At 48.6% G+C, this 25,496-nt stretch overlaps 1 protein-coding gene across 5 annotated transcripts in view; it reads left to right on the top strand.

The window, feature by feature from the left end:
- The window catches only part of LOC139264276 (pleckstrin homology domain-containing family G member 4B), a 240,405-nt gene that overhangs the window by 92,719 nt on the left and 122,190 nt on the right, over positions 1-25,496 (top strand). The window lies entirely within an intron of this gene.

Below are 25,496 nucleotides of genomic sequence, written 5' to 3'. Positions count from 1 at the left end.
AAATCCAAAACCAGTCATGTGTGATAGTGAAAAGTAATATTTAAGCAGGTCTCAGATTTCATGCAGCTACCTTCAGAATCCGTGTCTCCAGGCAAATTGTTTTCTTGCTAATGGGAAGAACCTTGAGGATTTGCTGAACAGAGATAATAGTTTTACTGAGGCACAGACCAGAAAGCAGAGACAAAAGATGGAAGTTAGCTTTCTATCTATTTTAGCACAGTTAGTAGCACACTCGCCTCTGAGTCGGAAGGTCACTCGAAGGACTTGAGCACAAAATCTAGATTGATGCTCCAGTGCAGTACTGAGGGAGCGCCGCACTGTCGGAGGTTCTGTTTCTTAGTTGAGATTTTAAACCGAGATCCCCGTCTGTCCTCTGAAGTGGATGTCTAAGATCCTATGGCACTATTTGAAGAAGAGCAGGGGAGTTATCCTCGGTGTCCTAACCAATATTTATCCCTCAACTGACATCATTAAAATTGATTATCTAGTCGTCATCACACTGCTGTTTAATGGGACCTTGCTGTGCACAAATTGGCTGCTGCGTTTCCTACAGTACAACGGTGTCGACACTTCAAAATATTTCATTGGCTGTGGGACAACCTGAGGTTGTGAAAGGAGCTATATAAGTGCAAGTCCTTTATTTCTAGTTGCCTGCTTGCTATATTTATTCACTATTAAAAAAAAAACACTTAAAAAGGGTGGGGGGAAACACTAATGTTGTCTCTGTAATGTAGTTCTGCTGCTTTCAAAAGTTTGGCAGCAATTCTGAGCACGTAGCAGTGGGATTGTTTGAGCTGGAAGCTGAGAATCACGTGGAAAACAAAAGGTGCTTTCCAAGATAAGGAGATGGAAAAATGAAAGGGGGAGCAGTCTGTATGGAGACTTCTCAGCACTGAACGGAAATGAAGGAGGGAGCTAGGAGCATCTGAAATAAAACCAGCAAATGCTGGAAACACTCAGAGGTCGGCCGGCATCTGTGGAGAGGGAAAAACAACATAAAATATTCAGGCCTTTATCTTCAGCTGTGTTGGAACGGAATAATAATAAATTAGTCCAACTCAAAGGGCTCATTTGACATAATCCAGCCTGCGCAGAGTAGTCAATACTGAGGCAATCCATCAGAATGTCCTGGATGGTCCACTGTCAATGTGAGTTATTAAGCATAAAACCTCTCCTGGCAAGACTGTGGAACAGGCAGTGATCAGCTGGAGCCATCAAAAAGAAATAAAGACTTGCATTTATATAGCGCCTTTCACATCCTCAGGAAGTCCCAAAGGGCTTTACAGCCAATGAAGTACTTTTGAAGTGTAGGCACTGTTGTATTGGAGGAATCGCGGCTGCCAATTTCTGCACAGCAAGCTCCCACAGACAACAGTATTGTAATGACCATAATGATAACAGATAAGAACATAAGAGTTAAGAGCAAAGGTAGATCTTTCGGCCCCTCGAACCTGCTCCACCATTCAATAATATCATAGCTGATCTACCTCAACTCCACTTTGCTGCACTGTCCCCATATCCCTTGATTCCCCTAATATTCAAAAATCTATCGATCTCTGTCTTGAATATGCTCAAAGACTGAGCCTTCACAGCCCTCTAGGGTAGAAAATTCCAAAGATTCATTGTCCTCTGAGTGAAGAAGTTTCTCCTCATCTCAGTCATAAATGGCCGACCGCTTAATCGGAGACCGCTTATTTCTAGACTCCCCCCATGATGATCTGTTTTTAGTGATGTTGGTTGAGATTGGCCAGGACACCGGGGAAAACTCCACTGCTTTTCTTTGAATAGTGTCGTGGGATCTTCTATGTCCACATAGAATCATAGAATAGAATCATAGAAATTTACAGCACGGAAGAAGGCCAATTGGCCCATCATGTCCGTGCCAGCCGACAAAGAGCTATTCAACTTGATCCCATTTTCCAGCTCTTGGTCCGTAGCCTTGTAGGTCACGGCACTTCCAAGGCATATCCAAATACTTTTTAAGTGTGGTGAGGGTTTCTGCCTCTACCAGCCTTTTCAGGCAGTGAGTTCCAGACCCTTGGTTGCCTTGGTTTAAGATCTCATCCAAAAGGTGATGCCTCTGGCAGGGCAATGCTGGTGTGTCAGCCCAGATTACATGCTCAAGTCTCTGAAGTGGAACCTGAACCTACAACCTTCTGACTCAGATGCGAGGGGTGTGCTACCCACTGAGCCATGGCTGATGTTCAAAAGATCCTTTTTTTTGCAGACAAGTTTTCCCCGATCCCACCTACTGAGTTGCATTTTCTGATTGTACCAGCTTCTGAAGAGCTGCACGGTTTTGGAAACAAGTCGCCCCAGCATTTGATCTCGGGCTATGATTCCATGGGTCTTTCACTGGTCTCTCTCAGGAGCGAAGACCAGCACATCCCCTGCTTAAAAATTACCACCCGAAGCATTTGCTCAGAGATGTTGAGGAATCTTTTTTTTTTAAGGGAACCGTAGCGAGTTGGTTATAAAATTAAACGAATGGCAGGAGGAATTAGCTTTCCACTGAATGATTTTACATGATAAAATAGAGTAAGTCAGTAGAATGGGGTAATTGTGCAATCCTGATTGTCTCACAGATTGGCCGACCCTTTGAAATGCCCTGACTGCGGCCTTTCTTCTCCGGAGTTAATAGGTGAAGGCAATTATCAAAGCCGCTTGGTAAATGAACAGTGCGTTATTACCAGAAGGTCTCCTGCTCTTTTTTTCGTTCTTTGATTTTTCTCCCTCCAGCAGTATGCTCCCTTCTCCCACCCGAAGGCTTTGGCTCCTGGCTGGGGCAATGGGCCCAAGTTTCGGGCCGCGCCTAGAACGGCGCAGCCCCGACCTGGACGCACGTTTTTCGCGCCGCAAAGTGCGCCGAAAAAAACTTACTATTCTCTGGCTCCCTGCAGGTCCTCTGGAGCTGGGCGTGGCGCAGCTCAAGCTGTGGGGGGCGGAGCCAGGTCCCTGCGCTAAAAACTGTGCCGGGACCTCTACACATGTGCGCTACAGTGGGCGTGCATGTGCAGTAGCACCAGGCGCCCGAAACTATGTGGGAGGGGCTCGAAGCACGCAGCCCCTAGCCCTGGCCGAATGGCCTCACTGGGGCTGCGTGAATAAGGCTCCTCCCACGGCCAGCTCCTGCTTCCTCCCGACCAGACCTGACCCGACTCGACTCCCGCTCCCCCCCACCCGCCCCCGGACCGGACCCCCGCTCCCCACCCCACCCCGCCCCCGGACCCTCCCCCCACCCCCGCACCAGACCCGACCTCCCGACCTCCCGACAGGACCCGCACTCCCTCCTCCCCCCGACAGGACCCGCGCTCCCCCCCCCCGACCCCGACCCGACCCGTGCTCCCCCCGCCACCGACCCGACCTCCGCTCTCCCCCCCCTCCCCACCCCGACCCGACCTCCGCTCTCCGCTCCCCGCTCCCCGCCCCTCAAGCCCCCGACCTCCGCACTCCCACCCCCCCGACCCGACCTATGCTCCCCCTCCCCCCCCCCGCCCGACCTCCGCTCCCCCCTCCACGACCCGACCTCCGCGCCCCCCCCGACCTCCGCTCCCCCCCGACCTCCACTCTTCCCCCCCCTCCGACCTCCGCTCCCCCCACCGACCTCCGCTCCCCCCCGACCTCCGCTCTTTTCACCCCCCCGACCTCCGCCACCCCCCCACGGCCCGACCTCCACTACAACCCCCCCGCGACCCTACCTCCGCTCCCCCCACCCCCCCGACCACTGCTCCCCCCCCGACCTCCGCGACCCCCCCCGACCTCCGTGACCACCACCCCCTGCACTCCCCACCCCCCCCCCCCGCCCCCCCGGACCCGGGACCCGGGATCTGACGCCACCTACCTGTAAATCCGGTGCTGGGGGCGGGCCCAGCCCTTAGTCTTGGGCCCGACCCGTTCAGCCTCCTTCTCCCTTCTCTCCCTCCGCTCCCTCTCCCTTCCCTTCCCTCCCTTCTCTCCTTCTCCTCCTCCCCCATCCTCCCTTCTCCCCGTCTACTCCCCCCCTCCCCTCTCCTTCTCCTCCCCTCTCCTCCCCCTCCCCTCTCCTCCCCCTCCCCTCTTTTCCCCCCCTCCCCTTCTCCCCCCTTCTCCTCCCCCTCCCCTCTCCTCCCCCCCTCCCCTCTCCTCCCCCCCTCCCCTCTCCTCACCCTCCCCTCTCCTTCTCCCCTCTCCTTCTCCCCTCTCCTCTCCTCCCCTCTCCTCCCCCCTCCCCTTCTCCTCCCCCCTCCCCTTCTCCTCCCCCTCCCCTTCTCCTCCCCCCTCCCCTTCTCCTCCCCCCTCCCCTTCTCCTCCCCCCTCCCCTCTCCTTCTCCCACCTCCCCTTCTCCTCGCCCCCTCCCCTTCTCTCCCCCTCCCCTCTCCTCTCCTCCCCCTCTCCTCCCCCTCCCCTCTCCTCCCCTCCCCCCTCTCCCTCCACCCCACTCCTCTCCACCCCCCTCCTCCCCCTCCCCCTCCTCTACCCCCCTCCACCCCCTCCCCCTCCACCCCGCTCCTCCCCCTCCCCTCACTGTCAGAAACACAGACACTGACAGACAGAGAGTGAGAGACACACACACAGACAGACAGAGAGATAGAGACACTGACAGAGACACACTGCGGGGTGGGGGGGCATCCCAGCATGCTGTTGGAGGACTCCCGGTGCTGCAGTCGGTAAGTAGAAAATGTTTTATTTATTGATTTTTACATTTTTTTTATTTTTTATTAATTTTTTTTGATTGATTTATTGGTTGATTTATTGATGTATTTATCATTTATTATTGATGATGGCTCTTTATTTGTAAAACTGAAGTGTTTAATGTTTGTAAACTTCCCTTTAAACCCCCCCCCCCCATTCCCTATGCCTGATTTGTAACCTACGCCTGATTTTCTAAGTGTAGACAAGCTTTTTCTGAGCGTACAAAAATCTATACTTACTCCATTCTAAGTTAGTTTGGAGTATGTTTTCACTGCCTAAACGTTCAAAACGGGCGTAAGTGGCCGGACACGCCCCCTTTTGAAAATAAAAATCTGTTCCAAACTGAAACTGTTCTAACTGACTAGAACTGGAGCAAACTAATTGCCGAGAATTACAATTTCTAAGATACTCCATTCTAAACCAGTTGCCCCAAAAAAACAGGAGCAACTCAGGCCGAAACTTAGCCCCAATGTTTCCATAAGCGCAGACCCCCTCTGATACTTCGACTGAAAGGGCAACCATTCACATGTGAGCCTTGAGGAGTGGGTAGGCTACTTGACTATAGAGGGCATCACAACCGAGCCCAAACTTTCCCTCGCCCGATGCCCGTGCACTTACAGATGCCGTTGCTGTATTGAGTTCAGGATTGGAACCTTTCACCAACCCGGGGTCTCGTACGTTTTTTACGGATAGTGTCCTTGGGAGAACATTCGTGTCTTCTGAAGCTATTCTACATAAATAAAGAAACAAACTTACATTTATGTAATGCCTTTCATGATCTCGGGAGGCCCCTATGCGCTTTACAACCAATTATGTACTTTTGCACTATAGTAACTGTTGTAATCGTAGGAAATGTGACAGCCAATTTGTGCACAGCATGCTCACACAAGCAGCAATGTGATAATGACCAGATAATCTGTTTTTGTTATGTTGATTGATGGATAAATATTGGCCAGGACACTGGGGACAAGTCCCCTGCGCTTCTTCAAAATAGCGGCATGGGATTTTTTACGTCCACCTGAGAGGGCAGATGGGGCCTCGGTTTAACCTTTCATCTGAAAGATGGCACTTTCGACAGTGTAGCACTCCCTCAGCCAGCACTGCACTGGATGAGCAGATAATATGTTTTTTAGTGATGTTGGTTGAGAGATAAATATTGGCCTGGGAGAACTCCCCTGCTCTTCTTCGAAATAATGCCATGGAATTTTTTATGCCCACCTGAGGGCAGACGGGGCCTCGGTTTAACAAAACCATACCTCCAACAGTGCTTTGCTCCCTCAGTACGGCACAGAAGTGTCAGCCTGGATTATGTGCTTAAATCTCTGGAGTTGGGCTTGAACCTTCTGACTCATAGGTATATATTAACATATATAGATATATATAGACATAGGCATATATTAACATCTGAATGCCATGCAAAGACAAACAAACCAAACTAGTTGTTGCAGTAAAACTGGAACGTCTGCAATTGGGAATTCTGTCCCAGATAATTTGAGCACTCACTCCCACAAGCTCGAAACTGCTTGCCAAACTTTAAAAAGTTTTATCCTGTGGAGATTGAGAGCTTTCAACATGTTTCCATTACATTCTTAACATGACAGAAAACAGAGAGTCGGGATAAATGATTCATTCTCGGGTTAGCGATCAGTAGCTAGTGGGGTGCCGCAGGGATCAGTGCTGGGACCCCAACTGATAGGGGAGATTAGAACTAGGGGGCATAACCTTAGAATAAGGGGCCGCCCATTTAAAACTGAGATGAAGAGGAATTTCTTCTCTCAGAGAGTTGTAAATCTGTGGAATTCGCTGCCTCAGAGAGCTGTGGAAGCCGGGACATTGAATAAATTTAAGACAGACAGTTTCTTAACCGATAAGGGGTTAAGGGAAGTGGAGCTGAGTCCATGATCGGATCAGCCATGATCGTATTAAATGGCGGAGCAGGATTGAGGGGCCGCATGGCCTACTCCTGTTCCTATTTTTTTATGGTCTTCTCATGTTCTTATGTTCTTATGTAACTTTTTGATGTGGTAACTAATGTAGTAGGGAGTGTCTATGGATTTTTTAGATGGATTTCCAGAGGCATTCGATAAGGTGTCACATAAGAGATTGTTAACAAATATGAGAGCACATGGAATTGGAAGCAAACCATTGACATGAGTTGGGAATTGGCTTGGAGGAAGGAGACAGAAGACGGGTACAAATTGCCCCCCCATCCGAAATGGTGGTTTTTACCACAGTGGCGGTTCAGGTCGACTCTTTCGCGAAGTTGCGCTCTTTGTTTTTTTTTGTTTTGATGCGGAAGTCGATCATAATGGGAGCGGTGACTACACCTGAGGGGCAAAAACGTGGCAGTGACAGTAACTGAGGGGCGGAAGTTGGGGGCGGTGCGGAGTCACTGCCGCGATGACGTCATCACGGCACCGCGTCACCACGACTCTCCCCTTCACTTAAAGAGGAAAGCCTCCACGCTTTTAAAACATCAGGCCACTGGGCCACCAGGAAGGGGTTTCAGCTAGGCCAGCGGCCTGGCACCCAAGAGGGGGTGCCACACTGCCTGTTGGCGGCCCGGCCGAACCCAGGGGCATATTTGTTGGGCTGACCTGGCAGTCGGCCGACAAAAAAAAAACATGGCGGCAGCGACAGTAAGCCCTCGCCTTTAAGGGAAGCCGAACCGCCACTGTTGAAGGCCACAGCCTCACTGGACCACCGGGTGAAAGCTTGTTTTGGCACCGCCAGGCGCGCCGAAGTTTTGCGGAGGGGAATGTCGCCGCCGGGGGGTTAGATCGGCGGTGTGCATGGTGATGACGCACATACCGTGGATCGGCAGCAGAGGAGCGGTAAGTGGGGGGGGGATCGGGGCACCGCCGGGAAAACTCAGGAGGGCAATTGGGCTAGCAGCGGCCATTCCGCCAAAAGTCAGCGGCCACTCCACTCCGCAGTGTGGCCGCCAGTTTGCGGTGGTAACAGGCCTTAAGGAGTGGGGCAATTTCGGCTCCTGAGAGTAGGGATAACCGGTATGTACCGAAATTGACAGGATATGACTAGCGGTGCTCCCTAACAGGGATCTGTACCACCACCTCAGTTTTTCACTACGTTTATAAATGACTTGGATGAAGGAACAGAGAGCCGTATATCCAAGTTTGCTGCTGACAACAAGTTAGGTGGCACAGTAAATTGTGTAGATGGGAGCAGAAAGTTGCAAAGGGACATTGATAGATTAAGTGAGTGGGCAAAACCTTCGCAGATGGAATTCAATGTGTTGAAAGTGTGAGGTCATCAACTTTGGACCTAAGAAAGATAGATCAGAGTATTTTCTAAATGACAAGAACTTAGGATCTGTGGAGGAGCTGAGAGATTTAGGGGTCCAAGTACTGAAATCACTAATAGCTAGTGGACAGGTACAATAAATAATTAAAAAGGTTAATGGAATGTTGACCTTTTTCTCGAGAGCTGGAACACAAAGGGGTAGAAGTTATGTTACAGCTGTGCAGAGCTCTGGTTAGACCCCATCTGGAGTACTGCACTCAGTTCTGGGCACCGCAGGAAGGATATATTGGCCTTGAAGGAGGGGCAGCACAGATTAACCAGAATAATACCAGGGCTAAAATGTTTAAATTATGAGGACAGGTTGCATAGACTAGGTTTGTATTCCCTTGAATATAGAAGATTAAGAGGTGATCTACTTGAGGTGTTTAAGGTGATTAAAGAAGTCGATAGGGTAGATAGAGAGAAACTATTTCCTCCGTTGGGTGAGTCCAGAACAAGGGGCATAATCTTAAAATTAGAGCTGGGACGTTCAGAGGAGAGGTCAGCACTACTGTACACAAAGGATAGTAGGAATCGGGAACTCTCTTCCCCCAAAAAGCTGCTGAGGCTAGGGGTCAATTGAAAATGTCAAAACTAAGATTGCTAGACTTAATGAGGTAAGGGTATTAAGGATTGCGGAACCAAGGCGGGTAGATAGAGTTATGGTACAGATCAGCCATGATCTAATTGAATGGCAGAACAGGCTGGAGAAGCCTGCTCCTGTTCCTATAACTGGAAAAACTCTGTGTTGCAGCTTTGAATTTTGTAGTGTTAATGGGGAGTCGATTTTCACTTGTATCGCCTGGAATTAACGGGGTGGTACCGGCCTTAAAATTGGGTCTTGAAGCCTTGCCTCCCCATTAACCCCGACAATGTGGTCAGCTCCATTTTACATAGAATTATATAGAATTTACACTATGGAAACAGGACATTCGGTCCAACACTATGCCAGTGTCTATGCTCCACATGGACCTCCTCCCATCCCCCTCATCTAACCCTATCAGCATAACCTTCTATTCTTTTCTCTCTCTCATGTGCTTACCTATCTTCCCCTTAAATGCATCTATGCTATTCTCCTCAGCCATGCCGTGTGATAGCGAGTTCCACATTCTCTCCATTCTCTGAGTAAAGAGGTTTCTTCTGAATTCCCTATTGGATTTATTAGTGACTATCTTATATTGATGACCCCTAGTTTTGGATTCTTCACAAGTGGAAACATTTCCTCTATGTCTACCGTATCAAACACCTTCATAATTTTAAAGACCTCTATCAGATCACCCCTCATCCTTCTCTTTTCTAGAGAAAAGAGCCCAAGCTTGTTCCATCTTTCCTGATAGTTCTAACCTCTGAGCTCTGGTAACATACTTGTAAATCTTTATTGTACTTTCTTCAGTGCCTCAATCCATTTTGTAATATGGAGACCAAGGGTGCTGAAATTGCCCCTTTCTATAGCCCCATTAGTGCCTCCGGGAGGGCGCTAATGGGGTGCAATAGAATTATCGCCTGGGGGGGTGGGGCACCGCCAGGGAAATAGCCCCGGAGGTTTGGGAGGCACAACACTACTGGCACAGCAATTGGGGCCGGCAAATGGGGCTCAGGCCAACGCACACCCGGCGATGACGTCATCGCCGAGCGCCCCGACCATTTACCGCCCCACGCCAACCGCTTTGTGCCCTGTGGGGGAAATTGCCCCTCGGGCCGATGTCAACGCCGGCTTCACGAATAGGTTGAACTGTTGCAAAGTGAGGAATGAGGAGTTCTCATTCCTGTCTGTCTGCCTAACACCGGTCACTCATAGGGTTTCAAACCCACTGCTGGCCTTGACGGAATGTGGGTGAGTGGCACATCTGGGTCACTGTCCCAAGAGCCCGGGCAGGAAGCCCAATGGAGCACAAATGCACCCACAGACTCCGCAGTACTGGGGCAGTATCTCCGTGAGCCTTTGAGAAAATGAACGATTGATGTTGTCAAAGTGGCTAATGGCAGTGACCAACTGATGGCAATCTAAAGATTACTTTGAACGATCTGTTGTCTCTCAAAAGATTGGAGCTTTGATCACTGAGGAAGGAGCTAGAGGCTTATGTGCTCGTAAATTACTGGCCGCAATTACACACTGCTATCGCACTCAATTCGAAGCGGCCTCAAATGTCAGTTCAACCCAGTCAAGTAAATGTAAAAAGAGCTTGCAGCCACCGTCTGATTCCCTGCTCTGTTCAATGAGCACCGATGTAAATGAAAAAGTGCAGATGTTCAGCAGGTGAAGATTCTGGGTTGAGCTGGGTGCTTTACCATCGCACGCAATTCTAAATCCCAACGCTGCTCACTCCTTATTCCACTGCCAATCGCTCATCTGCAGACTTGGACTGTTAAAGGCAGAATTCAGCTTTTGTTTCAAAAGTGCTCGCTATTCTATAAGGCGTGATACATCCTTGGGGGTTGATGGGCTTTGTCTCTTTACAGTTGGCCACCATTCTGTTAGATAGGTTTGTTGATGGTGTCATTGAATCAGGGTTTAGTGGGGCAGATCATAAGGCTGAAGTGGTATCTTTGCAGAAGGACAGGTGTTTTCACTCAGCACAGATTCTCATTAACCCCCTGGCTTTCAAACCACTGCTTATAAAACAGAGTTCTTGTACAGAACTGTGTTGCCCCTCTGTGGCTGTGTTAATATTCTTCACCATTACGTAGAGTTTCCCAAAATAGAATAGCCCGATACATGGGCTCAGAGCTCTTCAAGCTCCAGTGTGTTAGCATATGCAGAATTGTCATTTAATGAACTTTAAAAGGATCAGGAAAGGCTATGTTCTCAGGCTTGATAAGAATCCCTGGTGCAATAAGGATCACAATGAACTTTTTTTCTGCAGTATACACATGCCCTGTGTTTAAACTAAAGCCATTGCCAAATGCCGAGCTTGTTTCAGTTGCTGTGACTGACGCTATCACTTCTTGGGATCATGCACCAAAACTTTGTAAAAGGAGGTAGAATTCTGGGTCAGTGTATGTGCCGAGGATTGATGGCCTAATTGTCAAAGTCACAGCCTTTCATCTTTGGAAATCTCTGTTTAAATCCAATTTTATGCTGTTGGCTGTAAGCTTTCATTAAAAGGCTTGTTACTCGGTCCTAAGTGACCTGAGTTAGCGGCAGAGTCTGTAATCAGGTGATTCGATGGTCTGAAGGGGGACTGATCTGGAGGCGATAAACACTGAGCAAAATCCTGGGGCTGTTTAAGGTTGTGATGGAAGCGAACATTGGAATGTTGAGTTCTTCAGAATTAAAGGAATCATTGGCTAATTAACTTGTAACAAGGATCATAAAAAGGGCTGAGTTACTTTTGAAATTGAGTCACTGATTTTCGATATGGAAACAAGGCAGCCAATTTGTGCAGTGCAAGGTCCCACAGACTGTAAGTGAGATGTTGGATGAGAGTTAAGTGTCAGTCAGCACTCTGGTCTTCTTTGAACAGATCCACGGGTTCTTTTACATCCACCTAAACCAACCTTCAGGAACTTAGTTTAACATCCCTCAACCCACCCAAAGGTCAACATCTTTAACAATGCAGCACTCCGTCAGTACTGCCCCTCCGACAGTGCAACGTTTCATTAGTATTGCGCAGAGGTATCCGCCTCGATTCTGTGCTCAAGTCTCTGGATTAGGGCTTGAACCCATGACCTTCTGACTCAGAGGCTACCACGGGACCAAGGTTGACATTCATTTAATTTACGTGGAATGTTGCAGCACTTAAACAGGCCATTCGGTCCAACAGGTCTAACTGGTGTTCATGCTCCACACGCTCCTCCTCCCACATTACTTCATCGTGCTCTATTAACAAATGTACACGTGAGCGACTGAGCGTACATACATATATGGACATTATTGTTAATTAGGAAAGTGATTTTGACCTTTGAACTAACGTTATCCAGTGCTCATATTAGGAAATATATGGCATAACATCTTGCATTTAGAACCTTTATCATAGCCAAAGCTTCCAAGGCTGGATGTAAGTGGGATTAGGGATAAATAAAGGGAGGGGCGCAAAGGCACTTTTGAAGAGGTGGGTTTTAAGTAGACGTTTAAAAGTTGGGAGAGATGTAGCAAGATGAGGAGGCTTAGGCAGGCAAGTGTGGGGCGAGATCGCTAAAGGTACAGGCACCAATTGTAGAGCAGGTTGGGAGAGTGTGCACCCCACAGTTAGCATGTCTGCACCATTACTGCTGCCAGTAACCCCTAGATTCCCTGAGTGACGACACAAAACTTTGATTTTGATGAAATTGTAAGCTAGGCTACGTTTAGTATTAGAATGCAGCACCGTCCTTGGTGCCAAATAAAATCACCGCTGTCAGAGTCAGTGGCTGCTGGAGAGTTGACCTCCCACACAGGCTTGAGATGCTCCTCACACGCTGGCCTTTACATTCCATCTCAGCCACTGGAAAAGGTACAGTGGATAGGTCCACAACTTCAAAATAATTGCATGTGTGCAAACTTGTACACATAGAGAGTGTCTCTGGGTGAACTGTGTGCACTGGGATTATTATTTGTCCATATACGTGCACCATAATGACATCTGGTAACTACCACTGAGGGAGCGCACACTGTTGGAGGTGCCATCTTCTCGATGAGATGTTAAACCGAGGGACCGTCTGCCCTCTCAGGTGAAAGTAAAAGATTCCATAGCACTATTTTGAAAAAGAGTTCACCCTGGTGTCCTGGGCAATACTTATCCCTCAACCAACATCACTATAAAACAGGTTATCTGGTCATTATTTCATTGCTGTTTATGGGACCTTGCTGTATGCAAATTAAGTGCATTACAACAGCTACGACACTTCAAAAAGTACTTCACCTGCTGTGAAGTGCTTGAGGTTGTGCAAGGTGCTATATAAATGCAAGTTCTTTCTTTGTGAGCTGCTGGTACATACAACGGTGAAGTATTCCAATGCTCTCCTGGCTGACCTCCCAACTTGCACCCTCCATAAACTTGAGTTCATCCAAAACTCTGCTGCCCATATCCGAACTCGCACCAAGTCCTGTTCATCCATCACCCCTGTGCTCGCTGACCTACATTTGGTTCCCGGTCTGGCAAAATCTCTATTTTAAAAGCCTTATTGTTGTTTTCAAATCCGTTTATGGACCTGCCCCTCCCTATCACTGTAACCTCCTCCAACCCACGACCCCACAACCCTCTGAGATCCCCACCAATTCTGGCCTCTTGCATATCCCTGATTTATTATTGGCGACCGTGCCTTCAGCTGCCTAGGCCCTAAGCTCTGGAATTCCCTCCCCAAGCCTCTCCACTTCTCTACTTCTCACTCCTCCTTTAATACGCTCTTTAAAACCTACTTCTTTAACCAAGCTTTTGGTATCTGTCCTTATATCTCCTTATGTGGTTTGGTGTCAAATTTGTCTGATAATACTACTGTGAAACACCTTGGGACGTTTTACTACGTTAAAGGTGCGAGCACCATCGGAGCAGGCCGGGGAGCGGAAGGAGCTGCGTGGTGGCCTGCCACTCCAGCGAGCATAACGTGCTGGAGCAGGAGAGCAACGGCAGTGAAGAGTGACGTCATCAAGGTCCAGGTCGGTGATTGGAGCGTGGGCAGATACAGCAGGAGCGGCGAGGTCGGGGCAAAGGAGTGGCGAGAGATTGTAGAGGGACGTGATCGGGGCCCAGGAGAGGCGAGGGCCCAGGGGCAGCACTGCGATATGTGAGCGCACTAGGTCCGTACAGCAGAGCTGGTCTCCAGTCATCTTGGGTAATCCTTGCTACTGGACCAAGACCTAGCTCTTTCAAGCCCGTGTGGTGGCTGTTGTGCAATGATCACCACAGGTTAAAAAATTCCAAGCACAGGCATCTTCCACTCTTCAAGATTTAGTTCGGGACCTGGAATTTTAGGTCCATCATTGAAACACCTGTGAACTTTTTGACGTGGAAGCAAGCCATCCTTGGTTCGAGGGACTGCCTATGATGATGATGATAAATACAAGTTGTTGTTGTCTGATACTTGATGCACTGCACTCAGAACTATTTGCTTCTCCTACACGTGTTAATGTGTTTGGGGTTTTATCCTGACACTGTTGAGTCGCATACATCCTAAACATCCTTGCATTAAAACACAGCTGTAATAAAATCTTTGCCACACGTATGATAATCCAGAATCCTTTCAGGGATAAATATTAACTGATGTGAAAATAGACAAGACCGATGAATAATGATAACATTCCACCTAATGGCCTCTTTAGATTACAACCTTATCCCTGGCAGCAGCCCAGCGTGTAAAGTAAACGAGACAGCAAGACAAGGTAGAGGGCAATCCAAGAGCAGAACTTCTGCTTTGATGAAAATTGCAAACAATGTCATGTTTAACATCCGCGTGAAAACAAAGCTTCCGTTTGGTGCCGAGAAGGTCCATTTCTATCTGCTTCACGGGGCAGAAAGCCTAGACGACCAACACAACAATGTAAGCTGTCAGAGAGTGATTCAGCATTCCCACTCCTGCCTTTTTCATTCCCTCCTTTCTTCGTGCCATTATCACTGGACTGGAACACTGCATTGTTCCACACTCGGCTTTTGTGAGCTTGGAAATGGGCTGAAACTCTTTGAGTTTGACAGGTTGTTTTAACCCAGTTGTGGTTGGCTTCATTTCACGTGACCCCATAATCACTTCAGGTAGTCTCAGAGGAGTCCGTCCATTTATTAAACATTTCCCATTGGCGGGCACACAGCTGGAAAAAAGAACCACTATGGGTCTTCAGTTCCCATGACTGCAGATCACAGAGATTGCTGGATAATAAACAATCAGGATCACACATTTCCCCCCTGGTAAGTTTGTTTTTTCAGAAAACAGGGAAGTAGGTTATCAAAGGGAGGACGGATTCTTAATGGGGCTGCAATTTGTTCGGTGAAATGTAGATGCTTGTAAACTTCGAAAACATGCATCTGACCGTCCCAGCTCCTCCTCAATATCTAGGCAACAGCAGACAATTTCAGATGGAGTAAAACTTCAGTGTTATTTTAAGGAGCCCAAAAACACAAATTACCAATAAATTCTGAAAAGCTGCTGACAGGATTTTTGAAATCGGCACAACCAGTAACCCAGTTAAGTGAAATTTGAAGGTCTTGGCCGTGCCTCAGTGTGGACTCACTCTCGCCGCTGAGTCAGAAGGTCGTGGGTTCAAGTCTAGTTCCAGAGACGGTAAGCACATAATCTAGATTGAGCACCGAGGATGTGCTGCACTGCCAGAGGTGCCGTCTTTTGGATAAGACGTTAAACCAAGGCCCTATCTGCCTTCTGGGATGGGTATTAAAAAATCCCGTGGCACTATTTGACGAAGAGCAGCAGAGTTCCCTTGGCCAATGTTTATTCCTCACCCATCATCCCTAAAACCGGTTATCTGGTCATCATCTCATTGCTGTTTGCGGGTCCTTGCTTTGCGCAAATTGCCTGCCGCCTTTCCTACATTTCAAAAGTACTTAATTTGGCTGTAAAGCGGTTTGGAACGTTCTGAGGTTGTGAAAGACACTATATAAAAGTTTGTTCTTTTCTTTTTATTTCACTTTGAAATGTCATTTTTTTAATCTAAAATGTAATTCCGAAGAGGAAGCCCTTCCCCAGAATGATTGCTTTAAACAGTACTCTTGCGCGTTTACTAAATCTGTAACCTGAGATATGTTGTACTGCTTTGTTCTTGCTAATGGGCCCTGTCAGGTTGCTCCAAAGAAAACTTTCCCTGGGTCTTCCCAGCCACTGGCCTAACCTTATCCAGCTAGTTGGTTTTGGTTATGGGTGAGTTGCATGAGATCCCAGCACTGGGCGGCAGCAGCACAACAATGAAGTTAGTCTTAGGCCCCCTTTACCAGGGGGCTATCTCCATGGGCAAATATTTCAGTATCTTCCCTCATGAGCTTAGCAAGTCTACCTGGCAAATATATGAGCCATATAGAGTCAGAAGGTACCAGGTTGATCTGTGCTAAATTGAAGGGAGTAAAGGGAGGGGTAGATAGGGGGTGCGGGGGTGGGGGGGGGTGGGTCGCAGTATTGATTAAAGAAACTATTACAGCGGTGAGGAGGGATGATATATTAGAGGGACCATCAAATGAGGTCATATGGATCAAACTGAAAAATAAAAAAGGGGCAATCACACTGCTGGGTGTGTATTATAGACCCCCAAACAGTGGGAAGGAGATAGAAGAGCAAATATGTAGGCAAATTTCTCTGAAGTTCAAAAACCATAGGGCAGTAACAGTAGGGGGCTTTCAACTATCCTAATATTGATTGAGACAAATATAGTGTGAAGGCTATAGAGAGTGTGGAATTCTTAAAATGCATTCAAGGGAACTTTTTTAGTCAGTATGTAACAAGCCCAACATGGGAGGGGGCGGTTCTGGATTTAATTTTGGGGAATGAAGCTGGTCAGGTGGAACGGGTATCAGTGGGAGAGCACTTGGGTGCCAGTGACCATAATTCAGTCAGGTTCAAGGTAGTTATGGATAAGGACAAGAATAGACCAGGAATAAAAGTCCCAAATTGGAGAAAAGCTAACTTTGCTAAGTTGAGGAGTGATTTGGCCACAGTGGACTGGAAACAGCTACTTGTGGGTAAATCAGTGTCAGAACAGTGGGAGGCATTAAAGGAGGAGATCCGGAGGGCTCAGGCCAAACATGAGTCCTTAAAGAAAAAGGGTGGGAATAACAAGTCTAGAGCTCCCTGGAAGTCTACCGACTTACAGGGGAGGATAAAGAAAAAAAGGGAAGCGTATGTCTTATATCGACAGCTAAATACTGTAGGAATATAGAAAGAGAAATTCTGGAGGAATATAGAAAGTTCAAAGGTAAAATTAAAAAGGGTATTAGGAATGCTAAGAGAGAGCATGAAAAATTCTTGGCAAGTAACATTAAGGAAAACCCAAAGCTGTTCTATAAATATATTAAGAGTAAGAGGTTAACGAAAGAAACGGTAGAGCCTATTAGAGACCATGAGGTTAATCTCTGTTTGGAGGCGGAAGATGTTGGTGTGGTTCTTAATGAATACTTTGCGTCCGTTTTCACAAAGGAAAGGGGCAATGCAGATACTGCTATCAAGGAGGAGTGTGAAATTCTGGATGAAATAAACATAGTGAGAGAGGAGGTATTAAGGGTTTTAGCAGCTTTGAAAGTGGATAAGTCCCCAGGCTCAGATGAAATGCATCCCAGGCTGTTGAGCAAAGCAAAAGAGGAAATAGCAGAGGCCTTGACTATCATTTTCCAGTCCTCTTTGGATTTAGGCATGGTGCCGGAGGACTGCTAATGTGGTACCCTTGTTTAAGAAGGGAGAAAGGGATAGGCCGAGTAATTACAGGCCTGTCAGCCAAACCTCAGTGGTCGTAAAATTATTGGAAAAAATCAAGAAGGACAGGATAAATCTACATTTAGAAAGGCAAGGATTAATCAGGGACAGTCAGCATGGATTAGTTAAGGGAAGATCATGTTTGACTAACTTGATTGAATGTTTTGAGGAGTTAACCAGGAGGGTCGATGCGGGTAGTGCATACGATGTGGTGTATGTGGACTTTAGCAAAGCTTTTGATAAAGTCCCACATGGTAGACTGGTCATGAAGGTAAAAGCCCATGGGATCCAGGGCAAAGTGGCAAGTTGGATCCAAAATTGGCTTAGAGGTAGGAAGCAAAGGGCAATGGTCGATGGATGTTTTTGTGACTGGAAGGATGTTTCCAGTGGGGTTCCACAGGGCTCAGTACTGTGTCCCTTGCTTTTTGTGGTATACATCAACGATCTAGATTTGAATATAGGGGGTATGATTAAGAAGTTGCAAATGACATTAACATTGGCTGTGTGGTTGATAATGAAGAGGAAAGTCATGGACTGCAGGAGGATATCAATTTACTGGTCAGGCGGGCAGAACAGTGGAAAATGGAATTTAATTCGGAGAAGTGTGAGGTAATGCACTTGGGGAGGAATAATAAGGAAAAGGTATACACATTAAACGGTAGGCCACTTAGAAGTGTAGATGAACAAAGGGACCTTGGAGTGGTTGTCCACAGAACTCTGAAAGTAGCAGGCCAGGTGGATAAGGTGGTTAAGAAGGCATATGGAATGCTTGTCTTTATTGGTCGAGGTATAGAATACAAGAGCAGGGAGGTTATGCTTAAATTGTATAATACTCTGGTTAGGCCACAGCTGGAATACTGCGTGCATTTCTGGTCGCCGTATTATAGGAATGACGTGATTGCTCTGGAGAGGGTGCAGAGGAGATTTATGAGGATGTTGCCTGGAATGGAGAATCTTAGTACGAGGACAGATTGGATAGGCTGGGTTTGTTCATGTTGGAACAGAGGAGGCTGAGAGGAGACCTCATTGAGGTGTATAAAATTGTGAGGGGCTTGGATATAATGGATAGAAAGGGCCTATTTCCTTTGGTGGAGGGGTCAGTTACGAGGGGGCATAGTTTTAAAGTGGTTGGTAGAAAGTTTAGAGGGGATTTGAGGGGAAGCTTCTTCACGCAGAGGGTTTTGGCTGTCTGAAACTCACTGCCTGGAAGGGTTGTGGAGGCAGAAACACTCACCATATTTAAAAGGTGCTTGGCTGGGCACTTGAAGTGCCGTAACCTGTAGGGTTACGGACCTCGAGCTGGTAAGTGGGATTAGACCGGATAACCTCTTGTTGGCTGGCACAGATACGATGGTAAGTACTTCAGGGTCAAATACAGCCAGAGTGATCTCCTGGACTAGTTTCGATCGCCTGGATGGGTCGGAGAGAAATTTTCCCAGATTTTTTTTCCTCAATTGTCCTGGGTTTTTATGTTTTTTTGCCTCTCCCAGGAGATCGCACAGCTCCGGTTGGGATGGAGTGTAAAATGTTGCGATGCATGGGGTATCGCAGTTGTGTGGGGTGGACTGGTTGGGCCGGATGCTCTTTACCTTTCCGCCATTGTTCATTGTTCATTGGTTTACATGCAACCTTCAGGGCTGCTGACCGAAGGCCGTGTGGTTCTTTGTTGGTCGGCGTGGACACGATGGGCCGAAATGGCCTCCTCCTGCGCTGTAGTTTTCTATGTTTCTATGTTGAAATGAGAGTAGGGGTGCTGGAATTGGCCTTCACACCACTGCAGGGATTGGGGGACAAAGGGAGACCAGCCATGGATCCTGGTCCTTATCATTATCCAGCAACCCCTACCAGTAGGGTGTCTGTATTGGTACATGGTGAAAATGGGATATGGGCATGGCTAGACTTTGATTCCCTCCAGGGTATCCCAGTGACACTGTCAGAGCTCTCACATACGGTGACGTACGGAGGAGTGCGTGGGAGGGGATTGGGGAGAGGTAGGGGAGATGGATGATTGTGAAAATGGACCCCAGCAATGGACCACTCCGTCAAGAGAGTTGGGGAGGGGAGCAAACTTAGCTGAGAAAATTGATGGTAAATAAAAAGAGGAAAAAGTATTTCATTGCGAGTAACTTTTTCTTGAGAATGGGAAAGGCTGTGCACTATTTTTGACTTTATGGATTGACAAAATGATCTGTTTAAGAACATAAGAACATAAGAAATAGGAGCAGGAGTAGGCCATACGGCCCCTCGCGCCTGCTCCGCCATTTAATACGATCATGGCTGATCCGATCATGGACTCAGGTCCACTTCCCTGCCCGCTCTCCATAACCCCTTATTCTCGGTTAAGAAACTGTCTATCTCTGTCTTAAATTTATTCACTGTCCCAGCTTCCACAGCTCTCTGAGGCAGCGAATTTGACACAATTTATGATGCTGCATCATTTTTGGCAAACTTTGTTTTGTTTTCATGCAGTGTTTCACAAACACAGACCCTCGTTGAGAAATCCTGAATTTGCTTTTTGTTTTTAAGATTCGGGCTTCCTCATTTTGAGCTACTTTCCACTCTTCCCCTTTTCTGGTCACCTCACAACATGCTCCATTCGCCAAGTGAGCAGTTGGGAACCGTCCTTTCTGGAATTTTCCACTGCTGCTTTGGAGGTGGCCTGGAGGAGGTGCATGGGGTGATCTGGATTTAACAAACCCTACGGTTTTTCTCTCCTTCCCTGTGGAGATGAAGCAAACTTCCTGTTGTTGCCACAGTGACCTAGCTGAGGCCTGGAGAAGTACAGACAACATGTATGCAGCGAGTTTGTGCTCCATCTTTCAGTTGAGATGTTAAACCGAGGCCCCGTCTGCTCTCTCAGGTGGACGTAAAAGATCCATGGCACTATTCAAAGAGTAGGAGAGTTCTCCCTCAACCAACATTACTGAAAGAAAAACAACAGGTCTTTATCACATTGCTGTTTGTGGGTTCTTAGTGTGCGCAAATTGGCTGCAGTGTTTCATACGTTGCAACACTGACTACACTTTAAAAAGTACTTCATTGGCTGTAAAGAGCTTTGGAAAGTCCTGAGGTCATGAAAAATGCAAATCTTTCTTTCCAAGTTTTATTCCTCTGTCCTATTACCATCACTATCCATCTTTCAAATTGTACAGTAGGGCCTATAATACATAAAGTTTTATACTGGCACTAAGCTCAGTGTGCTCCACTGTGGGTGTATAACTTGTCTGTTGCATTCAAAAAATGTCATATTTTCTATAAATAACATGTACGTCTTCTAGAATCTGGTGTAGCACAGCTTTAGGGAAAGGCAGAACTATTTTAATTATAGGGAGGGCAGAAATCTCCGTGACCTTCAATATATATTTTTCAGGTTTTCTAAGGTGTCAAAATAGAAGTTATTTGAAAGACGTTGATAAGATCAGGCTTCTGGCAGAATAATCACTGTACTGCCGTTAAAAGGACACTGTCTTCATGAAAAAACTGTTTCATACACAACCCCCTGATGACCGAGCCAGTCTGTCCAGTGAGTAGGTGGACTACAGAGACTGATGAGTTCCCAGGTTTTGGACTCAATGCATTCAAGCCCCGCTCCAGAGACATAATCCAGGTAGACACTCCCAGTGCCAGTACTGAGGGAGCGCTGCACTGTCGGAGATGCTGTCTTTGGGATGAGATGTTAAACCAAGGCTCCTTCTGTCCTCTCAGATCCCATGCCACTATTCGAAGAAGAGCAGGTTAGTTCATCAGTGTCCTAGCCAATATTAATCCCTCAACCAACACCATCAATAAAATAGGTTAGGGGCAAAATTGCGTATCGCCCCATTTGGGGCCGGGAATCTTCGTGAGGCGGGACATCCTGTCCCACGACCTAAATTGAGGTTATCACCCCGAGAGGAAGTGGAGAGCAATGTGGGGCGATCCACTTCCTCTCTGGGGCGGCCGTGGGACAGAAAGCTGGCGCAAGTTGGAGCGCTACATGGCCTCTCCGCATAGCGCTGACGTGATCACAGGGCTTCCTCTTCCGTTAAAGGGGCGGGCACGCTGCAAGCTCTGCATGGGTTTAAGGGGCCTCCACTAGGCCAGCGGGGATGCGGGGTGCTGTGGCCGTGGCCTGGCACAGAAGCGGAGTGCCGGACTGCACCATCGGGGCACGGATCCTGAGAAAAAACTCACGGAGGCCGGACCGTTAAGTCGCAGGACAACACAAAATGGCGCCACGCACCTCCCCTTTAACTTTTGCCCCGTGAGCGGAGTGCGGCCCGGTTCGTGATCTCCAAGCCTGGCACTGACATCGCCCATGGCAGCCTCACAGGGCGCTGCCCAATTTCCGCCGTGGTATGAAAACGGGCCGCTGCAGTTTGCAAAGGGGTTGCTGCGTACAGCAATGGCATCATTGTCGGAGGTGCAGCGGTCCGAGGCGCTACCGGTTTTGCATCTCCGGTAACTCCCACGCCCCTTCGCCCCCCCCTACCCAGGCGAGAGATGATTTGCACCCCGTCAGCGCTCCACAGGCGTTAACGGCAGTCGCAAACCATGTGAATTTCATCCCCATTATCTTTTCATTTATCTCAGTGATGTTTGTGGGATCTTGCTTTGTGCAAATTGGCTGCCATGTTTCCTACATTACAAAAGTGATGACACTTCAAAAACAAAGTACTTCGTTGGGTGTAAAGCACTTTGGTAGGTCCTGAGGTTGTGAAAAGTGCTATTTAAATGCCATTTCTTTCTTTTAATTACCATTCAGAGACCTGTGCTGGAAAGTGCATGGGTGAATGTTGGCTTAAGATTGGTTTGTTTGTTAAAACCTCAATATGAAATCATAGAGCAGAGAAGGAGGCCATTTTGCCTGTCATGTTTCTGCTGGCTCTTTGAAAGAGCTATCCAATTAGTCCCACTCCCCAGCTTTTTCACCATAGCCCTGAAAATGTTTCCTTTTCAAATATATATCCAATTCCCTTTTGAATGTTGGTATTGAATTTGATTCCACCATCCTTTCAGGCACTGCGTCCGCATCATAACAACTCGCTGTTAAAAAAAAATCTCCTTATTTCCCCCTTGGATTTCTTTCCAATTATCGTAGATCTGTGCCCTCTGGTTACCGACCCTCATGCCATTGGAAACAGTTTCTCCCAAACTAGTCAAGCAAAATTGTTCATAATTTTGAAGAATAGCAACTTGGCCAATGTGGCATAGCTCTTGCAGCATCTGCAGAACCAAAGCCCAGCACCATTCACCACTGTTGTAATGTATTTGCTTTATGGGTTCTTTGCTTAATAATTCATAGCAACACATTGCTATTAAAAACTAGTTGGTTGTTAAACCTTTGTTAATAAATCACACTACACATTACCAGTTCATCCACTAGGCTCACAACTACAAACCTCATCATGGATGTCCTAAACCAAACTAACTCGGGTTTTATTGAGTCTTGTGAACATCACGTGACTGGTTGAGCCACTCACAATGCAACAGCTCTACAACTATTTTAAGTGTAACTTTAAATCAAGTTCTCTTTTTTAAGGGCACTAGAACCCACAAATTTCTGAATAAAACTTTAAAGGAAACTTAGCTCAAATTAAAAATTTGATTGCCGGGGGTAATGATGCACTCCAGGTCAGAAGCAACAGCTCTACAACTCTTTTGGGGGGGGGAACAAAATAGACATAAGATCAAGTGCCCCCCAATCTGGGGGACACTCCAGACACTTAACTGACCCTTTTTCTAATAAATGTTTTTTTTGGGGGGTTTTTTGTGGTTTTTTTTGGGGCATTAAAACCATATATTTTACAAGTGCCCCCTATAAAAGGGGAGGGAGACACTAAGAACCCAGCAATTAAAACAAATTAAACTTTAAAACATAAAATCAAATTAAAATTTGGTTGCCGGGCGTGATGATGCACTCCAGTCCCTCCGGCGCCCACCTCTCGCAGAAGGCCACGAGCGTACCGGTGGACACCGCGTGCTCCATCTCCAAGGACACCCTGGACCGGATGTAAGAGCGGAAGAGAGGCAGGCAGTCAGGTTGAACGACCCCCTCGACCGCCCGCTGCCTGGACCGGCTGATGGCACCCTTGGCCGTGCCCAGGAGCAGTCCTTCGAGGAGGCCCTCGGACCTACCCGCTCCCCTCCGCACAGGGTGCCCAAAGATCAGGAGTGTGGGACTGAAGTGCAACCAGAATTTCAGGAGCAGCCCCTTTAAATATTGGAACAGGGGCTGCAACCTCACACATTCGATAAAAACATGGAACATGGACTCTTCCAGACTGCAGAAATTGCAGGCGGCCTGGGAGCCCGAGAACCGGCTTAAAAATTTATTGCACGGGACTGCTCCGTGCACCACCCTCCAGGCCAAGTTCCCGATAAATAATGGGAGGACTCCCGTGTAGAGTGCACTCCATCGGGGACCCCTGCCTCCTCCGGACGGCAAGATTGTACGCCATGGCCTGTCCGGACGGCAGACGAGGATGGCAAAGTTGAGAGTGTGCAGGAGCAGCCCGTACAGGAAACCCCTCCGCGCAGAACTGAAAGGCACGGAGGGGATTTCCCCGAGGCGGCTCAAGTTGTGAGGCGCCGGCTCTGGAGGGAGGTTCCGGGGTTTGGCGCCGATGAGGAATTCCGTTCGGACGGGGGTCAGTTCGGAGGGGATCTCCCCACGTGCTTGAGCCTCCTCGATGCACCTAACAGAGCCAGGGCCCAGTGCTGTTTTTAGCGACTCGATGGCATCGGCCGCGCGGCAGACGTCGGCCGAATTTAGACGCCGCGCCAGCGTGTCTGGCGCCATCCAGCCCGCTCCTCCGCCATCGAGCAGGTCCCTGACCCTGGTCACCTCACCAGCCACAGCCCTCTCGTCCGACTGCCACCTAAAACCTCGGTCGTGGAGGTATGGATTCCCGAGCAGCGGCTCCTGCAGGACAGCCGCCACTCCAGCCGGTGGAGAGCTGCGCTTGGTGGAGACTTTGTTCCAGACCCTGGTGAGTTCTTTGTAAAAGACAGGCAGCTCCTGGACGGCGGTCCTGACGTCCCCCCAGGCTCACAAACAGGAGCTGCGTGTCGTAGTTGAGGCCGTGCTGCTGGCGGAAGAAATACGTCGCCAGCGCACGCCACCTAGGAGGGGGCTCGACGTAAAGGTATCTCTGCAGGGTCTGAAGACGGAAAGTTGCTAGCTGGGCGCTGACGCACACCAACGACTGACCGCCCTCCTCAAGTGGGAGACTCAAGACCGCGGCAGAGACCCAGTGCTTTCTGTTGTTCCAGAAGAAGTCCACCAGCTTCTTCTGTATCTTGGCGACAAATGCAGGGGGAGGGGTCAAAGTGTCCAGCCGGTACCACAGCATAGCGGCCACCAGCTGGTTTATGACTAGCGCTCGACCCCTGTAGGACAGCACTCGGAGCAGTCCTGTCCAGCGCCCTAGGCGAGCGGCGACCTTGGCCTCCAGCTCCTGCCAGTTTGCCGGCCAGGCTTCCTTGTCGGGGCTAAGGTAGACTCCCAGATAGAGGAGATGGGTCGTGCTCCAGGCAAAAGGCCTGAGCTCCTCCGGCAGGGAGTCCACCCGCCACTGACCCACCAGGAGTCCGGAACATTTCTCGCAGTTGATCCTGGCGGAGGATGCGACCGAGTAAATCTCCTGGCACTCACGCATCCTCCGCAGGTCAGCGGGATCCTCTACCACGAGGAGCACGTCATCGGCGTAAGCCAAAAGTATGACCTCCACGCCTGGCCCTTGCAGAACCAGTCCCATCATCCTCACCCGCAGAAGGCGCAGGAAAGGCTCCACGCAAATGGCATATAACTGGCCGGACATGGGGCATCCCTGGCGCACCCCTCTCCCAAAGCGAAGGGGCGCCGTCAAGGACCCGTTAACCTTAATCAGACACTCTTCGGCGGCGTACAAAAGTCGGATCCGGGCGACGAAATGCGTCCCGAACCCGAAAGCGCGCAGAGTTCCGAACAGATAGTCGTGATCCACCCTGTCGAACGCCTTCTCTTGGTCGAGGGATAGGAAGGCGACCGACAGACCAGCCTCCTGGATGTGATGGATGAGGTCCCGGACCAGATGGATGTTATCGTGGATTGTCCGGCCCGGGACCGTGTAGGACTGGTCGGGGTGGATCATGTGGTCCAGCACGGCACCAAGGCGAGCAGACATCACCCGTGCTGAGGAGGGAGACCGGGCGCCAGTTCTTAAGTAGGCGGAGATCG

Source organism: Pristiophorus japonicus, chromosome 5, assembly GCF_044704955.1.
Source record: "Pristiophorus japonicus isolate sPriJap1 chromosome 5, sPriJap1.hap1, whole genome shotgun sequence".
Taxonomy (NCBI): Eukaryota; Metazoa; Chordata; class Chondrichthyes; family Pristiophoridae; genus Pristiophorus; species Pristiophorus japonicus.
Note: the sequence above shows the minus strand (reverse complement) of the source record. Positions and strands in the feature narration are given on the sequence as shown.